Genomic DNA, 7,500 nt, shown 5'->3' on the forward strand with positions numbered 1-7,500 from the left:
CAAGCACGTGAGAAGCTTGGAGATGGGGAGCAGCTTACCCATCTCGGTGTAGCTTCCTAATACTGGAATAGAGTGTAGCAGGTAGTGGAGATAAAGGCTCAAGTGCAGTGTGTTCGAAAGGCTGACTTTTGAGCTCCTCCACGAGCAGGGGGCCTTGCCTAGTCTATAAAAGGAGTCTGTGTCCCCAGCCGGTCGGCTTACGGCCATACCACCCTGAGCAAGCCCGATCTCGTCTGATCTCGGAAGCTAAGCAGGGTCGGGCCTGGTTAGTACTTGGATGGGAGACCGCCTGGGAATACCAGGTGCTGTAAGCTTTTACACTGCTGCTTCCTTACAAGAAACATGGGCTTGCAATTACGTTGACACACGGGCACGGGCACACGTTATCGTCCTTCTAGTTCCAGCCTTGCTTTGGTTTTCACAGAAAAAAGAGAATTGTGCACCATTCCTGGTGGCACTGCAATGCCAGGTCAATGCAAGGAGTGAAGAGAGCAAGCCCCAGTTTTCACCTCCCAATGCTCAAAAATGCATTTAATATTTAATCCCCATATAGAGGACATATCAGATATTAAACTGATAAGAACAGATACTACACTTGATCTTAGCCAAAAGGCCGAGAAGCGATGGCCCACAAGTGTCTGGGGCCAACTCAAGATCTTGGCACACAAGTTACTTGTTGTGGTGCCATGTTTTTTAAGTGCGCATAACAAAGGCTGCTGCTGATCACCTCCGCCCCAAGGTGATCTAAGTGCACCTCTGAGCCTTGACGGACAGCTGCTTGACATTTGACACACTCAAAGGGCGCGGCCATACAGCAAAGCCCACCAAAAACAACTTAAACTCTTGAACGTTCGAAAGGCTGACCTTTGAGCTCCTCCACGAGCAGGGGGCCTTGCCTAGTCTATAAAAGGAGTCCGTGTCCCCAGCCCGTCGGCTTACGGCCATACCACCCTGAGCACGCCCGATCTCGTCTGATCTCGGAAGCTAAGCAGGGTCGGGCCTGGTTAGTACTTGGATGGGAGACCGCCTGGGAATACCAGGTGCTGTAAGCTTTTACACTGCTGCTTCCTTACAAGAAACATGGGCTTGCAATTACGTTGACGCACGGGCACACGTTAACCTCCTTCTAGTTTCAGCCATGGATGTCGCTCTGCAAGCACGTGAGAAGCTTGGAGATGGGCAGCAGCTTACCCATCTCGGTGTAGCTTCCTAATACTGGAATATAGTGTAGCAGGTAGTGGAGATAAAGGCTCAAGTGCAGTGTGTTCGAAAGGCTGACTTTTGAGCTCCTCCACGAGCAGGGGGCCTTGCCTAGTCTATAAAAGGAGTCTGTGTCCCCAGCCCGTCGGCTTACGGCCATACCACCCTGAGCACGCCCGATCTCGTCTGATCTCGGAAGCTAAGCAGGGTCGGGCCTGGTTAGTACTTGGATGGGAGACCGCCTGGGAATACCAGGTGCTGTAAGCTTTTACACTGCTGCTTCCTTACAAGAAACATGGGCTTGCAATTACGTTGACGCACGGGCATGGGCACAGGCACACGTTAACGTCCTTCTAGTTCCAGCCTTGCTTTGGTTTTCACAGAAAAAATAGAGTGGTGCACCGTTCCTGGTGGCACTGCAATGCCAGGTCAATGCAAGGAGTGAAGAGAGCAAGCCCCAGTTTTCACCTCCCAATGCTCAAAAATGCATTTAATATTTAATCCCCATATAGAGGACACATCAGATATTAAACTGATAAGAACAGATACTACACTTGATCTTAGCCAAAAGGCCGAGAAGCGATGGCCCACAAGTGTCTGGGGCCAACTCAAGATCTTGGCACACAAGTTACTTGTTGTGGTGCCATGTTTTTTAAGTGCGCATAACAAAGGCTGCTGCTGATCACCTCCGCCCCAAGGTGATCTAAGTGCACCTCTGAGCCTTGACGGACAGCTGCTTGACATTTGACACACTCAAAGGGCGCGGCCATACAGCAAAGCCCACCAAAAACAACTTAAACTCTTGAACGTTCGAAAGGCTGACCTTTGAGCTCCGCCACGAGCAGGGGGCCTTGCCTAGTCTATAAAAGGAGTCTGTGTCCCCAGCCCGTCGGCTTACGGCCATACCACCCTGAGCACGCCCGATCTCGTCTGATCTCGGAAGCTAAGCAGGGTCGGGCCTGGTTAGTACTTGGATGGGAGACCGCCTGGGAATACCAGGTGCTGTAAGCTTTTACACTGCTGCTTCCTTACAAGAAACATGGGCTTGCAATTACGTTGACACACGGGCACACGTTAACCTCCTTCTAGTTTCAGCCTTGGATGTCGCTCTGCAAGCACGTGAGAAGCTTGGAGATGGGCAGCAGCTTACCCATCTCGGTGTAGCTTCCTAATACTGGAATATAGTGTAGCAGGTAGTGGAGATAAAGGCTCAAGTGCAGTGTGTTCGAAAGGCTGACTTTTGAGCTCCACCACGAGCAGGGGGCCTTGCCTAGTCTATAAAAGGAGTCTGTGTCCCCAGCCCGTCGGCTTACGGCCATACCACCCTGAGCACGCCCGATCTCGTCTGATCTCGGAAGCTAAGCAGGGTCGGGCCTGGTTAGTACTTGGATGGGAGACCGCCTGGGAATACCAGGTGCTGTAAGCTTTTACACTGCTGCTTCCTTACAAGAAACATGGGCTTGCAATTACGTTGACGCACGGGCATGGGCACAGGCACACGTTAACGTCCTTCTAGTTCCAGCCTTGCTTTGGTTTTCACAGAAAAAAGAGAGTGGTGCACCGTTCCTGGTGGCACTGCAATGCCAGGTCAATGCAAGGAGTGAAGAGAGCAAGACCCAGTTTTCACCTCCCAATGCTCAAAAATGCATTTAATATTTAATCCCCATATAGAGGACATATCAGATATTAAACTGATAAGAACAGATACTACACTTGATCTTAGCCAAAAGGCCGAGAAGCGATGGCCCACAAGTGTCTGGGGCCAACTCAAGATCTTGGCGCACAAGTTACTTGTTGTGGTGCCATGTTTTTTAAGTGCGCATAACAAAGGCTGCTGCTGAACACCTCCGCCCCAAGGTGATCTAAGTGCACCTCTGAGCCTTGACGGACAGCTGCTTGACATTTGACACACTCAAAGGGCGCGGCCATACAGCAAAGCCCACCAAAAACAACTTAAACTCTTGAACGTTCGAAAGGCTGACTTTTGAGCTCCTCCACGAGCAGGGGGCCTTGCCTAGTCTATAAAAGGAGTCTGTGTCCCCAGCCCGTCGGCTTACGGCCATACCACCCTGAGCACGCCCGATCTCGTCTGATCTTGGAAGCTAAGCAGGATCGGGCCTGGTTAGTACTTGGATGGGAGACCGCCTGGGAATACCAGGTGCTGTAAGCTTTTACACTGCTGCTTCCTTACAAGAAACATGGGCTTGCAATTACGTTGACGCACGGGCACACGTTAACCTCCTTCTAGTTTCAGCCTTGGATGTCGCTCTGCAAGCACGTGAGAAGCTTGGAGATGGGCAGCAGCTTACCCATCTCGGTGTAGCTTCCTAATACTGGAATATAGTGTAGCAGGTAGTGGACATAAAGGCTCAAGTGCAGTGTGTTCGAAAGGCTGACTTTTGAGCTCCTCCACGAGCAGGGGGCCTTGCCTAGTCTATAAAAGGAGTCTGTGTCCCCAGCCCGTCGGCTTACGGCCATACCACCCTGAGCACGCCCGATCTCGTCTGATCTCGGAAGCTAAGCAGGGTCGGGCCTGGTTAGTACTTAGATGGGAGACCGCCTGGGAATACCAGGTGCTGTAAGCATTTACACTGCTGCTTCCTTACAAGAAACATGGGCTTGCAATTACGTTGACGCACGGGCACACGTTAACGTCCTTCTAGTTTCAGCCTTGGATGTCGCTCTGCAAGCACCTGAGAGGCTTGGAGATGGGGAGCAGCTTACCCATCTCGGTGTAGCTTCCTAATACTGGAATAGAGTGTAGCAGGTAGTGGAGATAAAGGCTCAAGTGCAGTGTGTTCGAAAGGCTGACTTTTGAGCTCCTCCACGAGCAGGGGGCCTTGCCTAGTCTATAAAAGGAGTCTGTGTCCCCAGCCCGTCGGCTTACGGCCATACCACCCTGAGCACGCCCGATCTCGTCTGATCTCGGAAGCTAAGCAGGGTCGGGCCTGGTTAGTACTTGGATGGGAGACCGCCTGGGAATACCAGGTGCTGTAAGCTTTTACACTGCTGCTTCCTTACAAGAAACATGGGCTTGCAATTACGTTGACGCACGGGCACGGGCACAGGCACACGTTAACGTCCTTCTAGTTCCAGCCTTGCTTTGGTTTTCACAGAAAAAAGAGAGTGGTGCACCGTTCCTGGTGGCACTGCAATTCCAGGTCAATGCAAGGAGTGAAGAGAGCAAGCCCCAGTTTTCACCTCCCAATGCTCAAAAATGCATTTAATATTTAATCCCCATATAGAGGACATATCAGATATTAAACTGATAAGAACAGATACTACACTTGATCTTAGCCAAAAGGCCGAGAAGCGATGGCCCATAAGTGTCTGGGGCCAACTCAAGATCTTGGCACACAAGTTACTTGTTGTGGTGCCATGTTTTTTAAGTGTGCATAACAAAGGCTGCTGCTGATCACCTCTGCCCCAAGGTGATCTAAGTGCACCTCTGAGCCTTGACGGACAGCTGCTTGACATTTGACACACTCAAAGGGCGCGGCCATACAGCAAAGCCCACCAAAAACAACTTAAACTCTTGAACGTTCGAAAGGCTGACCTTTGAGCTCCTCCACGAGCAGGGGGCCTTGCCTAGTCTATAAAAGGAGTCTGTGTCCCCAGCCCGTCGGCTTACGGCCATACCACCCTGAGCACGCCGGATCTCGTCTGATCTCGGAAGCTAAGCAGGGTCGGGCCTAGTTAGTACTTGGATGGGAGACCGCCTGGGAATACCAGGTGCTGTAAGCTTTTACACTGCTGCTTCCTTACAAGAAACATGGGCTTGCAATTACGTTGACGCACGGGCACACGTTAACGTCCTTCTAGTTTCAGCCTTGGATGTCGCTCTGCAAGCACCTGAGAAGCTTGGAGATGGGGAGCAGCTTACCCATCTCGGTGTAGCTTCCTAATACTGGAATAGAGTGTAGCAGGTAGTGGAGATAAAGGCTCAAGTGCAGTGTGTTCGAAAGGCTGACTTTTGAGCTCCTCCACGAGCAGGGGGCCTTGCCTAGTCTATAAAAGGAGTCTGTGTCCCCAGCCCGTCGGCTTACGGCCATACCACCCTGAGCACGCCCGATCTCGTCTGATCTCGGAAGCTAAGCAGGGTCGGGCCTGGTTAGTACTTGGATGGGAGACCGCCTGGGAATACCAGGTGCTGTAAGCTTTTACACTGCTGCTTCCTTACAAGAAACATGGGCTTGCAATTACGTTGACGCACGGGCACGGGCACAGGCACACGTTAACGTCCTTCTAGTTCCAGCCTTGCTTTGGTTTTCACAGAAAAAAGAGAGTGGTGCACCGTTCCTGGTGGCACTGCAATTCCAGGTCAATGCAAGGAGTGAAGAGAGCAAGCCCCAGTTTTCACCTCCCAATGCTCAAAAATGCATTTAATATTTAATCCCCATATAGAGGACATATCAGATATTAAACTGATAAGAACAGATACTACACTTGATCTTAGCCAAAAGGCCGAGAAGCGATGGCCCATAAGTGTCTGGGGCCAACTCAAGATCTTGGCACACAAGTTACTTGTTGTGGTGCCATGTTTTTTAAGTGTGCATAACAAAGGCTGCTGCTGATCACCTCTGCCCCAAGGTGATCTAAGTGCACCTCTGAGCCTTGACGGACAGCTGCTTGACATTTGACACACTCAAAGGGCGCGGCCATACAGCAAAGCCCACCAAAAACAACTTAAACTCTTGAACGTTCGAAAGGCTGACCTTTGAGCTCCTCCACGAGCAGGGGGCCTTGCCTAGTCTATAAAAGGAGTCTGTGTCCCCAGCCCGTCGGCTTACGGCCATACCACCCTGAGCACGCCGGATCTCGTCTGATCTCGGAAGCTAAGCAGGGTCGGGCCTGGTTAGTACTTGGATGGGAGACCGCCTGGGAATACCAGGTGCTGTAAGCTTTTACACTGCTGCTTCCTTACAAGAAACATGGGCTTGCAATTACGTTGACGCACGGGCACACGTTAACGTCCTTCTAGTTTCAGCCTTGGATGTCGCTCTGCAAGCACGTGAGAAGCTTGGAGATGGGGAGCAGCTTACCCATCTCGGTGTAGCTTCCTAATACTGGAATAGAGTGTAGCAGGTAGTGGAGATAAAGGCTCAAGTGCAGTGTGTTCGAAAGGCTGACTTTTGAGCTCCTCCACACGCAGGGGGCCTTGCCTAGTCTATAAAAGGAGTCTGTGTCCCCAGCCCGTCGGCTTACGGCCATACCACCCTGAGCACGCCCGATCTCGTCTGATCTCGGAAGCTAAGCAGGGTTGGGCCTGGTTAGTACTTGGATGGGAGACCGCCTGGGAATACCAGGTGCTGTAAGCTTTTACACTGCTGCTTCCTTACAAGAAACATGGGCTTGCAATTACGTTGACGCACGGGCACGGGCACAGGCACACGTAAACGTCCTTCTAGTTCCAGCCTTGCTTTGGTTTTCACAGAAAAAAGAGAATGGTACACCGTTCCTGGTGGCACTGCAATGCCAGGTCAATGCAAGGAGTGAAGAGAGCAAGCCCCAGTTTTCAACTCCCAATGCTCAAAAATGCATTTAATATTTAATCCCCATATAGAGGACATATCAGATATTAAACTGATAAGAACAGATACTACACTTGATCTTAGCCAAAAGGCCGAGAAGCGATGGCCCACAAGTGTCTGGGGCCAACTCAAGATCTTGGCACACAAGTTACTTGTTGTGGTGCCATGTTTTTTAAGTGCGCATAACAAAGGCTGCTGCTGATCACCTCCGCCCCAAGGTGATCTAAGTGCACCTCTGAGCCTTGACGGACAGCTGCTTGACATTTGACACACTCAAAGGGCGCGGCCATACAGCAAAGCCCACCAAAAACAACTTAAACTCTTGAACGTTCGAAAGGCTGACTTTTGAGCTCCTCCACGAGCAGGGGGCCTTGTCTAGTCTATAAAAGGAGTCTGTGTCCCCAGCCCGTCGGCTTACGGCCATACCACCCTGAGCACGCCCGATCTCGTCTGATCTCGGAATCTAAGCAGGGTCGGGCCTGGTTAGTACTTAGATGGGAGACCGCCTGGGAATACCAGGTGCTGTAAGCTATTACACTGCTGCTTCCTTACAAGAAACATGGGCTTGCAATTACGTTGACGCACGGGCACACGTTAACGTCCTTCTAGTTTCAGCCTTGGATGTCGCTCTGCAAGCATGTGAGAAGCTTGGAGATGGGGAGCAGCTTACCCATCTCGGTGTAGCTTCCTAATACTGGAATAGAGTGTAGCAGGTAGTGGAGATAAAGGCTCAAGTGCAGTGTGTTCGAAAGGCTGACTTTTGAGCTCC

At 51.2% G+C, this 7,500-nt stretch overlaps 19 non-coding genes across 19 annotated transcripts; 13 read left to right on the forward strand and 6 right to left on the reverse strand.

Moving 5' to 3' along the window:
• The first annotated feature begins 195 nt into the window (after positions 1–195).
• On the forward strand, positions 196–314 carry LOC131477660 (5S ribosomal RNA). Its single transcript, XR_009243985.1, has one exon. It is a non-coding gene; the product is annotated as a 5S ribosomal RNA (ribosomal RNA).
• Positions 315–432: 118 nt separating this feature from the next.
• LOC131442487 (U2 spliceosomal RNA) lies at positions 433–625 on the reverse strand. The gene has a single exon (XR_009233060.1). It is a non-coding gene; the product is annotated as a U2 spliceosomal RNA (small nuclear RNA).
• A 308-nt stretch (positions 626–933) lies between these two features.
• Positions 934–1,052, forward strand: LOC131476913 (5S ribosomal RNA). The gene has a single exon (XR_009243274.1). It is a non-coding gene; the product is annotated as a 5S ribosomal RNA (ribosomal RNA).
• Positions 1,053–1,348: 296 nt separating this feature from the next.
• Positions 1,349–1,467, forward strand: LOC131476914 (5S ribosomal RNA). Its single transcript, XR_009243275.1, has one exon. It is a non-coding gene; the product is annotated as a 5S ribosomal RNA (ribosomal RNA).
• Positions 1,468–1,591: 124 nt separating this feature from the next.
• LOC131442543 (U2 spliceosomal RNA) lies at positions 1,592–1,784 on the reverse strand. The gene has a single exon (XR_009233115.1). It is a non-coding gene; the product is annotated as a U2 spliceosomal RNA (small nuclear RNA).
• Positions 1,785–2,092: 308 nt separating this feature from the next.
• Positions 2,093–2,211, forward strand: LOC131476915 (5S ribosomal RNA). The gene has a single exon (XR_009243276.1). It is a non-coding gene; the product is annotated as a 5S ribosomal RNA (ribosomal RNA).
• A 296-nt stretch (positions 2,212–2,507) lies between these two features.
• LOC131476916 (5S ribosomal RNA) lies at positions 2,508–2,626 on the forward strand. Its single transcript, XR_009243277.1, has one exon. It is a non-coding gene; the product is annotated as a 5S ribosomal RNA (ribosomal RNA).
• Positions 2,627–2,750: 124 nt separating this feature from the next.
• Positions 2,751–2,943, reverse strand: LOC131442739 (U2 spliceosomal RNA). The gene has a single exon (XR_009233301.1). It is a non-coding gene; the product is annotated as a U2 spliceosomal RNA (small nuclear RNA).
• Positions 2,944–3,251: 308 nt separating this feature from the next.
• Positions 3,252–3,370, forward strand: LOC131441070 (5S ribosomal RNA). The gene has a single exon (XR_009231747.1). It is a non-coding gene; the product is annotated as a 5S ribosomal RNA (ribosomal RNA).
• Positions 3,371–3,666: 296 nt separating this feature from the next.
• LOC131477201 (5S ribosomal RNA) lies at positions 3,667–3,785 on the forward strand. Its single transcript, XR_009243551.1, has one exon. It is a non-coding gene; the product is annotated as a 5S ribosomal RNA (ribosomal RNA).
• Positions 3,786–4,081: 296 nt separating this feature from the next.
• On the forward strand, positions 4,082–4,200 carry LOC131476917 (5S ribosomal RNA). Its single transcript, XR_009243278.1, has one exon. It is a non-coding gene; the product is annotated as a 5S ribosomal RNA (ribosomal RNA).
• A 124-nt stretch (positions 4,201–4,324) lies between these two features.
• LOC131441535 (U2 spliceosomal RNA) lies at positions 4,325–4,517 on the reverse strand. Its single transcript, XR_009232140.1, has one exon. It is a non-coding gene; the product is annotated as a U2 spliceosomal RNA (small nuclear RNA).
• Positions 4,518–4,825: 308 nt separating this feature from the next.
• LOC131441245 (5S ribosomal RNA) lies at positions 4,826–4,944 on the forward strand. The gene has a single exon (XR_009231916.1). It is a non-coding gene; the product is annotated as a 5S ribosomal RNA (ribosomal RNA).
• A 296-nt stretch (positions 4,945–5,240) lies between these two features.
• LOC131476918 (5S ribosomal RNA) lies at positions 5,241–5,359 on the forward strand. The gene has a single exon (XR_009243279.1). It is a non-coding gene; the product is annotated as a 5S ribosomal RNA (ribosomal RNA).
• Positions 5,360–5,483: 124 nt separating this feature from the next.
• On the reverse strand, positions 5,484–5,676 carry LOC131441536 (U2 spliceosomal RNA). Its single transcript, XR_009232141.1, has one exon. It is a non-coding gene; the product is annotated as a U2 spliceosomal RNA (small nuclear RNA).
• Positions 5,677–5,984: 308 nt separating this feature from the next.
• Positions 5,985–6,103, forward strand: LOC131477829 (5S ribosomal RNA). The gene has a single exon (XR_009244149.1). It is a non-coding gene; the product is annotated as a 5S ribosomal RNA (ribosomal RNA).
• Positions 6,104–6,399: 296 nt separating this feature from the next.
• LOC131442463 (5S ribosomal RNA) lies at positions 6,400–6,518 on the forward strand. Its single transcript, XR_009233036.1, has one exon. It is a non-coding gene; the product is annotated as a 5S ribosomal RNA (ribosomal RNA).
• A 124-nt stretch (positions 6,519–6,642) lies between these two features.
• LOC131442444 (U2 spliceosomal RNA) lies at positions 6,643–6,835 on the reverse strand. Its single transcript, XR_009233017.1, has one exon. It is a non-coding gene; the product is annotated as a U2 spliceosomal RNA (small nuclear RNA).
• Positions 6,836–7,143: 308 nt separating this feature from the next.
• LOC131440893 (5S ribosomal RNA) lies at positions 7,144–7,262 on the forward strand. The gene has a single exon (XR_009231576.1). It is a non-coding gene; the product is annotated as a 5S ribosomal RNA (ribosomal RNA).
• The last annotated feature ends 238 nt before the right edge of the window (positions 7,263–7,500 follow it).

The sequence above is a fragment of the Solea solea genome, chromosome 16 (genome assembly GCF_958295425.1).
Source record: "Solea solea chromosome 16, fSolSol10.1, whole genome shotgun sequence".
In the NCBI taxonomy this organism is placed as follows: domain Eukaryota; kingdom Metazoa; phylum Chordata; class Actinopteri; order Pleuronectiformes; family Soleidae; genus Solea; species Solea solea.